This window comes from Zonotrichia leucophrys, chromosome 4 (assembly GCF_028769735.1).
Source record: "Zonotrichia leucophrys gambelii isolate GWCS_2022_RI chromosome 4, RI_Zleu_2.0, whole genome shotgun sequence".
Classification (NCBI taxonomy): Eukaryota; Metazoa; Chordata; class Aves; order Passeriformes; family Passerellidae; genus Zonotrichia; species Zonotrichia leucophrys.
Window position 1 is genome coordinate 29,260,645 of NC_088173.1, and position 13,046 is coordinate 29,273,690.

The window sequence follows — 13,046 nt, forward strand, 5'->3', positions numbered from 1 at the left end:
TATATTGAATATGTGCAAGTGTGTACACAAGAGAATTGTGCCCTGCTTTTATAAGCAAGTAACAGAAAAAATTAGTTAGCTTTATCTTTCTTGTTTTATTACTATCTTAAATACATCAAACTCTTCCCTGTTCCCTTATTAAAGGTTAGACAGTCCCAGTTTTAGCAGTAACATGAAAGATGCTGTTTTTGACCAAGTAAAACTAAATTTTAATGTATTAGTGAACTTTGTATTAGGAGGTTAGTATTTAAAGGATTATTAGCAAACTTCTGATTTCTACATCATTGAACTGCCATATTATGAGAAAGCTTTTGTTTCAATTATGTAAAGATGTTTTTTGAGGTTAAAGCATGTCTGTATGTTTTTGCTGAATGGAAGAAACTGGTTGTACTAATTCAACACACACTGTTTGAAAATAAATTTTTTGTTGTGTAGGCTGGAATACCAATTGAGTATCAGGAGGCTGCTGCATCTTTGAGGGTTTGTTAAATATACTTGTAATGTAGATGTTAGAACATACCCTTCAGTCTTGTAAAAAGTCTGACCTGAGTGGGGAGAGGGAAATATAATGAGAGGAGGTTTAGAAGTGTCAAAATTAGTGTTCAGGTGCTTAACTTCTGATATATCTGGTCCAATCTGAAGATGTGCTAAATGCTTGGCATTCTTATTAGTATTAATGAAATAAAAGTACTGTGGAGTGAAACAGTTGTAAAAATTACTCTTCCTCATCATCTAATTATGATAACAGTGCTACTTTTAGTTTATCCTAGCTGATTGTTACATGAGGAAGTGTTGAAATAAGAGTCTAATGTTTTCTCCTATCTGCAAAATAGAAATACCACATGTTTTTGGTAGTCTGCAGCTGTGAGCCCTGTAACTGGTGAAGGACTCAAATGATTTAACTGTAATCAGAATGCTATTTATTTTTCCTGACTTCTTCTTCACCCCCTCCTCCCCAACACGCACTCTACCTTTTGTCCTTGTCCATAGGATTGCTATTAGGAAGAATAAATGGGATTTTGGGCTCCTGTTAATGTTTATGACCTGGCAGCATACTGACTTCTCTATCGCTGTTGTTTGAAATCTTAGATGCTTTCTCGTGTACCAAGGCTATTTTAAGACTGAGATGCTTTGGTTCACGTGCAAATAGAAGCTGTCAACTGCTCAGCAGAACCAGGATACTTTCAGCTCCCCAGCTGAAGGCTGCCATATACTTTCAGCATGTCCTTGTCCGTCTGAAAAAGTTCACAGCTGGTTAGCTGAATGACGTGGAGGGCTTTTTTTCTTTCGTTAGGCAGCTGGTGCTAACTAGGGACTCAGTAGTGGAAGAGATTAAGAATTATGAGATTCAAGAAGGGACAAAATGTTAATTTAAGCCCACCTAAAAGGCCATATTCGAATGTTTCTGTAAATTGCTATTCAAAACCAGAAGAAGAACTCCTGTTTCCTCTTCTGAATTGAAATTCTCTTTTGATATAGAATTAAAAGTATTCCACTGAAATGGCCCTTTTCTCCATCTCCATAGTGTTTAAATATTTGATTGGACACTGTTTTAGAGAGAGTTCTCTTTGCTTAGAAATTGTTCTACTCCTCCTGAAAGGCAAACTTTTTTGTACGGGCTCTAAGAGGATTCCTAAAATTGCTAGCTAACTGTGAAATGTCCTCTTTTTTTCTTTCTTTTTGGGGAAGGGGGGGGGGTGTCACAAGTAACATACTGATGGATATTGCATTCCTGCTGAGTATTTTCTGTCATTTTACAAGTTTGATTTAAAATAGAGCATCTGCTCTAAAGTAATGCTAGTCAAGGACTTAGTTTCTTGGCCAGGACAAAGCTTGGTTTCCTTTTGTTATTCTGTGTCATCACAGAAAGTAGACTAATGTTATTTTGAGTTTGTCTTACTTTTTTTTTCTAGACATATTGGGCTGAATAGCCCAACATAACAAATTATTCTATGTGCTTTAGTTTCAAATTTTTCATGTAGAATCCAAGTTTTAGCATCAGGAATCAATTAAATGATGGTTTGATTTGACTGAAAAATTAATGGTCCGGAACTGAAACCTCATAGTATTTTTTAAAGTTCTTATTTTCAGTACTCCTGTTTTGAATAAAAGTCTGGACTCAGCCCAGTAACATAAAGCTACATGTTCTCTCATCATCTAAACATACATAATGATTAAATTTAACAGTGATTGTTTTCTCATTGCTACTTTTGGCTGCATAGGTATCTTTCTGCATTCATAAAATTAGTTCCCTGGCCATAAGTGGCACTATACTGACTTGCTGTGAAAAGCTCTTTGCTACTGTCTGTTGTTCTTTTCAGGAAACAATAATTTGCCAAGTACAATTCATATTCAATAATTATATGTCATCTTCAGTGACAACTTGAACATTCAACTCCTGTTTATACTTGAATTGGACATTGATTTTTCATTTTAATGATAAACAGATTGGCATGTAATACATTTGACAATACATCTGCTTAAAATGTGTTAAGATCGCTGACTGAAAAAAAGGGATTTGCAGTGCAGGCTAGTGGAGTTACTCAAGCCAAAAGTAAAATGAGGATGCATGCTACTCTAGGTAATTCCCAACAAAAGGGTGCAGTCCCTTTAATTTAGCATCATTACAGGTATATTTTTAATTGACTTTTCTGGTTTGCTTTTAGTCTGTCGTCTGGCCAGGAGAGGTTCTGCAGCCAAGAATACTGGGAGTATTTAAGAAAAATAGTTATTGTGGCTTTACTTGAAAAATGTTTTTGAGTTTGATATTAGATTTTTTTTTCTCATAGAAAATATTGCAAATGAAAATTGAATTTTGCCTAACTGCAGAGTTTAAGCTCTTGTTACCTCTGCATTCAGTCCTAAATAGTTTCATCTTTGGAGTTCTATATCTGCATATACATATCTTAACATGTTAGTAGAATATGTACTGACTTTGATATATTAAAACCACCTTCTACTAAAGTGGTGCTTTTGGATAAAGACAAAAGTTTCCACAAATACTCTGATTTTTCTGATTGCAATGGTTTACTTAACCCCCTCAAGTTTCTTCAGAACTTAAACAGATACCTTAAATTTGAGTTCTTAAATTTTTTCTGTGAACTTGCATGTAAAGCTGAGTGCTTGACTTTATTATAAGCTAAATGCTATGTAAAAGTGAGTTATCAAGTTTTAGTTTAGTAGGCCCTGTGATGTAAATGCGTTTTTCCAAGTCCAGTATTCCTATGAGACACTAGGTGCAATGTAAAAACGTGGAAATATATATATATATATGCACGTTATGTGTACACTCCAAAGCAAGTGATTGGTGAATGTTTGAAATGCTGTGGACAGAGCAGATTTAACCAGAAAATTACTGACATCTTTTGAAAAAAGCCCCACACAAACTGCAATGGTGGAATTGGTTGTGAAAGCAGCAGACCTCAAGTGAAAATATACTGAAAGAATGTTGTATTTCTAATAAACCCCTTATTGTTTGTACTTTTCAAAGCATGTAATTGAGAGCTTTGGATAATTGTGATATTTGGACTTCTGTGCTTCCTGTCACAGAACATCTTGAGGCTCTTCTTGTTCAGTGAGGCCATCACTTGTTCTGTCCTCAGCATCTTTGTCTGTAGTGATTTTTAAGGCTATTTGTTTCTTCAGACTTTGATAATTGAACAGTTCAGAGTAACAGCTCAGCATGAACAGTTTCAGAGTAGCAGCAGTCATTTTGCTGCTCAAAGTGGAGTGAACCTGAATAGTTTGTCATTACAGAGCCTTTCCTAGGCTGTCCTTGGTGGTGGTGTGAGTGTTTGTGTTCAGGCTTGTATTTTAACATGACGGTGATGCAATGATTCCTCCAAGGATACCATATTTCTGTGGTTAGTTTGTTGCTGGTGCTTATTCTACTTGAACCCCATGCTCTTTGTGACTTACTAATACTCTTCTGTACTTCTATGTTTTCTTTGATCTCACCTCCTTGTATTTGCAGGATGCTGCTTTTATAAGCACTGCTGTTTTTAATCATACAAAGGGTAAATCCATATTCAGGTTGAGTGATCTTTGAGCATGGCCAGTTATCACTTTACTTGCATTTGTGAAGATTCATGGAATACAAGACTCTTTGGATTCAGTATGTTCCTGGGTTTTATGCAGCTGCTACAGTGTAGAATTGAAGTATCCATGCTTGTCTGAAAGAAAAAAAGTAAATTGATTATTGATTAATTGTGGTCAGTTAATGGGGAAAGTGTAGAGGATACTTTAAGAGATGTAGAGATCTACAGGCTTCTGCTTTTGCAGCAGAGAGACATTTTTCAATTAAAGAAAGAACCACACATATTAAAAAATGCAGCTATTAAAGAAAAGAATAAAGAAGCAAGGAGCTGCTCATTAGACTTGATTATATGCAGTGGTGGTAGGTTGTTTCTCCCAAATAAATGTGCCTTTCCTGCCAGTCAGGTGTCTGAGTTAGGATGGGGAGGATAAAAAAGACAAGCTTTCAGGCACATAAGCCTTTCTTCATGCTTGATTAGATGCAGTACTCAATTACTACAGGTCCTGTAGGCACACAGGTCCGGTGCAGTCACTTGTACAGCACTGGGATAGGCTTTTTCATGTAAAACATGCATTTAAGGATATAAAACAACTGAGATGGTATCTTAAATTTGTTCTTAGTAAAATATGTCAGCTTATCTTAATTTTCTCATTAGTGAGATATATGATAAATTACTGGAGACTTAGCTGCTGTGGCATTATTTATGTTAACTGATACAGCATAATAATGTGATGATGAAAAGGACCTGGGAGGAGAAGAGGGAAAGCAGAACTTGGACAGCTATCTACAGAAATGAAAGGAATCTTGACTGCCCATTAGGTTTTAAGTGGTTTTCAAATGTAAAACAGGCATTTTGATTATATTACTAAAAATTAACACACACCCCGCCTCCCAAAAGAACCCCAAACAACCTGCCAAAGGAAAACCTGAGCCTGTGTCATCACTTGACTGTAGGCAGTTCAGTCACTGTTTTGATTTGGATTTTCATCTAGTTCTGAATAGCAAAATTTAGAGTTGTGATTTCAAACAGAGTTTCTTATTTTTTTTTTTCCTTTTGTGACAACATGCTGGTTTCTGAAAAAGGCTAGGACTCTTTGGTGAGTCAGTGCCTGGCTGTTGATATACAGCTCATCAAGGCAGAGATCTAAATGCCAACTGTGAATAGTAAAGAGTCTGTACATTCTATTGGAATACCTTTGCTAGCTACAAATAAAAGGGTAGGAGACGAGCCACCTGGCAGTGTCCCAAGTACATCTCAGGTCATGGAAGACTCCTGGCAGAGACAGAAGGACAGAGAACTCATGTCATATGTGATTGTTGCTGAGGTGAGGGTTGAGATATGTGTGCATTATAGTTGGGGGGCGTGTTGCTGTTTAGAGCACAGCTCCAGAAACAGTGGAGAAAGATAATTTGGTTTATGTCTTGTGTTTGGCACATAGCAACAAGCAGGAATCTTCTTGGCAGACCCTGTGCTCCTCTTCAGAACCACAAAAATAATAGAAATGGGCTGTTGTAAAAGGAAAGATGGATGTCTGTAAAGGGTTCTTGAAACTGGCAAAAATTAAACACCACCAAATAGCTGAGCTGAGCCCTCCCTTCTCCTCCGGATCTCCTGCTGATTTTAATATGATTTGGTTGTTACTTGAGTTGTTCCTATAGTCAGATTACATGTGGGTATTTATAATTATCCCTGCTATTTCTTCTCTTTGTGGATTTTTTTGGTCACACTTGTGTGCATTTTGTCTCTTCAGTTATGTTGTAAACCCTGAATGGTGGGGTGTGGGAAAGATCAGCATTCTCTCTGCTATGCCATGAGTCCAATCTCTGGAAGGTGGCTTTTCACTGTGTTTAAAACATACAATAGAGTAGGAATGAGGATGACTGGTTTTTGTCTACCCGTATTCTTCTCAACCACAGCTGCTTCTCTTCATCCTAGATTTTCAGAGCCAGTGAAACTCTAATCCTAATCTAGCTGGCAGTCTCTTAGGGTGCCATACTGTGGAGTGGGCAAACACTTCTCTGTTTAATTTGTGGCTGGGCACAATGAAAGCAAAGTGGTGCCTGTTGCTGTGTTTGGAGAGCTGCTGGACATTGGTGCATTTGAAATATGAGTCCAAACGTTGCTGCTTGTATCCTTTTCTGCTTAAAGATGCCTGCCCATGTGTCTTTTTGCTCCCACTGCCTAATTCAGCAGCTGTGAGCTGCAGGCAGTAGCACATGTGCATTGGCTAAAATAACCAGCCAGCCTCTCCCTTTGCTCTTGCCAGAGTCTCATGTTGTTGAAAAGAGTTTTTAGGATCAGATCCGGCTTCTCAATTTACATTATTCCTTTGCCCAAGCCCAGCAGGAAGGCCTCATCAGGGTGGCCTGTCCTCTTATTCTTTTCTAGATCAAGTTTAAAAAATAGTAATTTGGGGAATTTAGTACAGTAGCTAAGTGGTTCTTATTTTAACTTTAAAGCAGTATTACATATCAGGAAAATGTCTCTTAGGCTTTAGGGGTTTTTTGTAGGTTCTTTTTTAAGAGCTCATTTTTATTTTTACTCTTTTAAACATGTTAAAATACTGTTTGAGTTTCTACATTCCTTTCACTTTACTGTAGGAAGCAAGGGCTTTTGTTCCTCAGTTGCCCAGTGCAGACTTACAGGGCAGGTAGGTAAAAATGCAGGTGGCTTGCTATTCTCTTGAAACTGATCCCATGTATGTGAATGACATGACTATGAACTTTGTAAATGCAAATATCACCTTTTTAGGGATAGAGACTGGACCCTATGCCCGCAGGAAAGTGCATTCTCCTCTACCTGTAGACACTTGCTTGTATATTCTGGTCCAAACACTTTTATGCCAAGAAGCATCCTGAATCAAATTTTTATTATTAAATTATAAGAACCTGAAAACTGTTTTTATAATAGATGTGTTGAAAGGCCATCAAATTTAGGACCAGGCACAGCTATAATTTTACAGGCATTAGGCATCTGAAATAACTTTGTCTGAAGATTACACCTGGATTTGTCATCTGTTTTCTAGGAAATACTTGAACTGTGTTTTATGCACACAAAAAGACTTACTTCATAAGATAAGGAGCTCTGAGATTTACATTCCAATATTCAACAATACTTTTAAGTGCTTTTTTCATTCTCATAATAGAGCTGTCATAAACTATGTATTTTAAATGTATCAAAATAAATTTATGAAGAAACTCTACATGGAATCTTAATTCTCATATTTGAAGTGGAAAGTGTCCCATAAGGTTAGGTCAGCTTTTTACAAACCACATCTATTAACAGAGAGTCTTGCAGCTTTGCTTATTATTTAAATAGTTGCCTTAAATTACATTTTCATATATGAATGCTTGATGTGTGAGGAAGATTCCCTGGGGTTGCCTCTTGCACTCTGGGAGGAAAAAAATGACGAGTTGCTGTTTCATCAAACAGGCAAAACACTTGCAATATGTTCGGGTGCAGTGGAAGAAATTCTCCTGACAGGCTGGAATGAAGGCAAGGCCTGTAAGGAGGTTGTATTCCAGCAAAAGGATGTGTGTCCAATTCCTGCATCAGCCAGCTGCTGATGTGCACTCCCTTGACATAAGGAACAGCAATGCATCACTGTCGGAATGTCACGCTGGCTTTTAGGGGTCAATTCTGTGTTGCTTGGATGTCTTGTAGTGACCAAAGTTCTGTTATGTAGAGCAGTAAAAGGTTTTTTTCTTTTCATATTTGACTTCAAGCAGTGCTAGATGTCCTATTTCTGAGGGATAATCTGTTTCCTCTGTAATGTGGACAATGTCTTTTGCAGAAAAGGTGTTGAAATTATTCCCTTTGGTTGCTGTAAATGGTATAGAATGTTACCTGCCACAGATCTCTGAGCATGAATTCAGTAATGTAACTGAATCAGCTAAATCATCTCATTGGACTGCATCCTCAAGGAGTGTCAGGAATTGGAGTCTGAAGTAGCTCAGAGAATCACAGTGTGGCTGAGGCAGGGTGGCTGTGGTTGTACCACCACCAGTTTGGCACAGACTGTACACTAAAAGCAGACCCAAATGTTTCTGGTTGTGGTGGGATGTTCTGTATCTATTTTCAGACAGATGCTCTTAGTACAGACTTAACTAACAAGTGTCATTGCCTGAGCCTTACTTTTCAGTGCGAAATTCAGTTCGATGTGTGTGTGCTGTGGGGGATTTGGATGGGGGAGATATGGGGAACAATGCATGTCCAAATGTCACTTTATTTTCAGTTCTCTTTTGTTGGGAAGTTGGGATGATATAGGTGTTTTGAAAACCTCAATCATTAAGGTTACTGTAGAGTTAAATAGTGGTTGCAGAGATTTCCTGTGATCTGGAAAGGCTGTTGTTACAGCAAGCAATATCAAGGGGAAAACTCTCATTAGCTGAATGTTTAAGTGAAGTGTGAGTTGAACCACACATAAATTTAGCAGTGTAAATTATTGTAGTGATAACATAATCCACTGAAGAGACGAGCATTGCCATCATTCTTGTTGGTGATTAATCACTTACCAAATTAGGGAGAAATTGTAAGGAGAGCTGGGTATATTGCTACTTCTCCCAGCAAAGCAAATAAGCAGTGGCTGAAGGAGTTACCTAGCTGTCTGTGGGAGGTAAGTATGCGAGTGGAAAGGAGGAGGGAAATTGGTGACTCTTAATAGGTGGTACATATTCTGTGTATACACTGAATGTAAAACCACCTGCATCTAAAATCTCCATTGTTAATTTTTTTCCTCAGTTTTTAGCAATAAAATGTTATTGACCTTGTAATACGTGATACTTTATCAAGTTCATTCAAAAATATCAATTTATTTAAAGGCTGAAATTTGTGAATTTAGTTATTTCCTACATGCACATTGTAGGGGTTTGTGTCTGCTAAAATCTTGGAGTTCCCTATCCTTTGACTTTACCAGTTTAATAGGTTTCAGATGTAAATAATCTGTGTTGACTATTTGGCTGATTAATTGTTTCACACCTGCTTTCCCCTGGTGTTTTTTTTTTTTTTTTTTTTGAGTGGAATTATCTGGGGAAAACTGCATATCAGATGAAGTTGAAACCTGAAGAGCAAGTGTCAAATAAAACTGATGGGAAAGGCTTGCAAAGGTGGCAAGAGCACAATGAAGATTGCAGTTGGATATGTGAGTGCTTTTTGAAGAATATGTGTGGTTAGTTGTTTCAGAAAAATGTATATCCAGAGAGGCACACAGATTCACGTATACAAAGCATGGAGCATATCTCAAATAATGGATGGGCTTCATTTATCAACTTTATGAAGTCATGTTAATTAGTAAAAATGGAAGCAGGACGGTGGTGGTAACATTATGTCGAACTTACTCTGTTAAAAACACAGAATGTGAATCTGGGTATTTATAAGGGGATCCTGGGAAAGGTACATGTTGGATTGTCCAGATGTTTGAGTTCATGGTCTGTTATTTATCTGTTGCAGGCTGAAACGATGAATAATGGGGATACTATAGACCAGTTGTCCTGGATGTGCTGGGGAGACTGTTTTATTCTAACTGTGAATTGTTTCATTTGCTGAAGGATACAAACTGATGATTTCTTACAATTTATTTAGGCATTTCTAAATAAGTGTAGGAAATCATTCTGCAAACCATAACATTATATTTTTTAGCAACATCTGAAAATGTTTCTAAATAGGCCTAAGCCACTGAAGTCTTCAAAGTTTTATGGAAGGCTGGAATTGACACTAATCAAATTTGCTACTGCAGTTTTTTGAGCTACAGTATGTGTTTGAGCAAAATAACTTGAATTGGAGTAAAAAATTTGCTAAAAAGAAGCTGAAGCAAGACTATGCATGTTTTTCCTGGAAGGAATGGTGAACATTGGTATAATGGATATTTTAAAAGCCACCACTACTGGGCTCTGTTTTTTAATGTCATATGAGTAGCTAAGAATGTCAGTTCAATTGAAATTTTGATTTACCTCCAAAATTTACATAAAATCTGAATAATCAATGCCTATTTGTTTAAGAACAGGTTGAAATTTCTTGATTGTAGAGGGATTTTATTTAAAATTACAAAAGCTGGCTAGAAATAGTGTGTATATTTGGATATCATCTGCAAATTTAGTAGCAAGTTGATAGGTATTAGTCTGGCAAGTGTATACAGATTAGAACATTCTAACTTGTTTTGTTGTTTAATGTACTGAGATTCTTTATTGCATATTTTGTCACAAGTCAATTTTTATTAAAATAGCTGTTGACATGGGAACTCTAACAATCACCTTTGATGGGAATGGGGGCAGTTTCTGTAGTGCTGATTAAAAACAATACCAAACCTTGAGTTGAATTGGAGGGGAGTATTAAATATAATAACTTTTTTCAGCCTGTATTACTTTAATGTCTCTTATTGACTTGGAAAATTTTATCCAACATTTCAAGTGTCCTGTGAGTGTGTTATAGTATGCTTTGTTTAGAAGCCATAATAGCCAATGTTTCCAAAAAAGTGCTTAAAATTTTATTCTGAAATCCAGAGATGGGGAAAACCCAGAATTTAAAAATGGAGTGCTGATGTTCTCTTAGTATCAATCCTAATGAGCATCTTCTTGTGTGCAGTCTGGCAGCTATCAATTCCAAGCCTAGAAGGGCTCACAAAGTCTGCTTAGTGCCTGAAATGAAGCCAGCAAACCACTGTGAGCAGCAGGGATGTGGGAGCAGTCTTAAAACCTCTTGCACCTGCCACATGTGTCCAGTTACTGCAGATCTGAGCAGGAAAAGCTTGCTGGATACCTGTGGGAGGGTGAAACACACTTGTGCTCCTGCTGCACATTATTGCATCTGTCAACATATCATATCTATTGCAAGATTTACATGGCGTTACTGACAAAACATACTCTGTTTGTGCTGCCTGTCAAAGGCCTCCCATTTATTGTTATTGTTCCTTTTTTCCCCTCTTTTTTCTTTTTTCCCTACCCTGCAGACAAGATGGGCAGACAGGTCTTCAGCTACCAGGTAGTGTGAAGTAGCTGTAATGTTGGCTTAACTCATGGCTGAAAGACTCCTCTGTTGACAGAAGGTCACCAGGATAGCACTTCTGCTGCCTGAAAAGGCTTCTGCTTTCCTGTTCAGTGTAAGCACCCTTTCCTGAGCAAAAGTGAGTAGGCTGTAACATTTCCATGTGCTGGGAACTCCTGGCTGCCAGAAGTGGACTCTGAGTCCATATGAAGCTAGGTGTGAACTATTGTGCATGGGACTAGCCCAGGGATAAAGGGGTGAAAATGTGATATGGAGGTGATATAAAACTGCTGCTGCTTCAACTTTTCTTCTCTGAGGAGACACCATAAAAAGACAGCTCAGAATTGAGGCCAAACTCTCTCCAGTGGGGATTTTGCTGCATAATTTCATATGTTGCAGATGAGTGGGTAATAATATAAAAGAGGGGGAAGCCATTATATCACATCCTTGGTATACCTAGTTCTGAGGTATAAGGGATTAATTGGTTTCTATTGTTTTGTCATTTATTATTTGCTTCCTGATTTTTATATAATCTATGGCACCTATTTGATCCAAAGGAATATAGGATTTAAAAAGAAATGTGTTAATATAGGCAGAGAAGCCTTCAGATCACCATGCAGAGAGGTGATGCTAGTTGCTGAATGAACAGTAAAGGCACAACTTCGAAAAAAAATCACCTGAGGTTTGAACATCAGCTGAGCTGAGCAGTGATATGGCTTTTGTGTTGCTGTGGAAGATCAAGTTTACTGAATGTGGATTTTTTTGCCCTAGTGTTAGCAAGAAGTAGCCATTGAGGCTTCATGGAAGATAAAACCTTCAAATATTAATGTACACATCCCTTGCAAGATGCAAAATTTTTTCTGGACGTCTTAGGCATTTTTTGACCTGTCTTTTGATGATAATAATAATAATGTAAATATTCAGCATCAGTATTGCCAATCTTGAGTCAAAATTCCTGCTGCCAGCTTTATGGCAGCCATTCTTTTAGTACTGTTGGATGAGAGGTTGTGAATGGGATTGGTCAGAAGAGCCAGTGGTCGTTTTGTGGTGGTGGGGAAAAGTTTTTATACAAAGGACAAAAATAATCCTAGGAGGCGTTAGTCCATTTGTCTCGGTTGGCAAATGAAAGCTGTAGCTCATCTTCCTCTGTCATCAAAGGAAGTAATTTCAATAATTTCAAGCATTTCATATCTAGATTTTTGTGTTTGGTTTAATTTTAAATATAAAACTTTGTGCCAGGTATTCTGTGGGCTTTTGCCAAAAGTCCCAAACAAATGAAAGCCAAATGAACTTGGGAGATTAGTGCTTTGTGCCTGAGAGGGAATTTTAAGTGGCAAAAATTGTCAAGTTCAGCTCTTGCAGGAGCTGTGGGCAGTGCTGTAAGCACTGTAAAATGGGTATTATAAACCTGAGCAAAGTCAGAGTTTTGTGAATGCATGCAGACTGTCTGAGGATCTTGGACAGATGTTTCAGATGTTAGAACAGGATAGGCTTTGCCCATCCAAACAATCTGTCACTGTGCGTGTGTTCAATAGGCAAATAAGAGGGAACGCCAGCTTTTTTCATGTAAATCTCCGGGGATTTTCCTCTAGGGTTCAGAGCTCTGGCAAAAAGCTGTCTGCAAGAATAATTAAAGGGGGGGGGCAGGGGGGCAGAACCCTACAAAATTTAAACAGAATATCCAGTGTGCAAGCACAGGATATGTACGTCTTTGAATTCAACGCATCAATGCTCACAACCAGAAAAAAATTCTATCCTATAAAAACTTCCTTATAAAATCAAGTATTTTGAGGCTGTCTAAAGGAGCACATAGTTTTGTACTAGGAATCGGTCTGTATCCAGTATGCTTTACATGTATTTGTTGAAGGATACGATACACTTGTATTATTGCACTGATTTCATTCTTGATTTCCCCTTTGGCATACCAGTGGCAGTTTTTCATTGGTTATTCATTTATATTATTGATTAACACCTACTGGACCAATTTATTAGTCCCACTGAATCCATTTTAAGTATTAGGGTTTTCTAATG

General features: G+C 37.6%; 1 long non-coding RNA gene across 1 annotated transcript in view; it reads left to right on the forward strand.

Annotated features, from left to right (window-relative positions):
* LOC135447354 (uncharacterized) overlaps window positions 1-13,046 on the forward strand; it is a 47,156-nt gene that overhangs the window by 1,018 nt on the left and 33,092 nt on the right. The window lies entirely within an intron of this gene.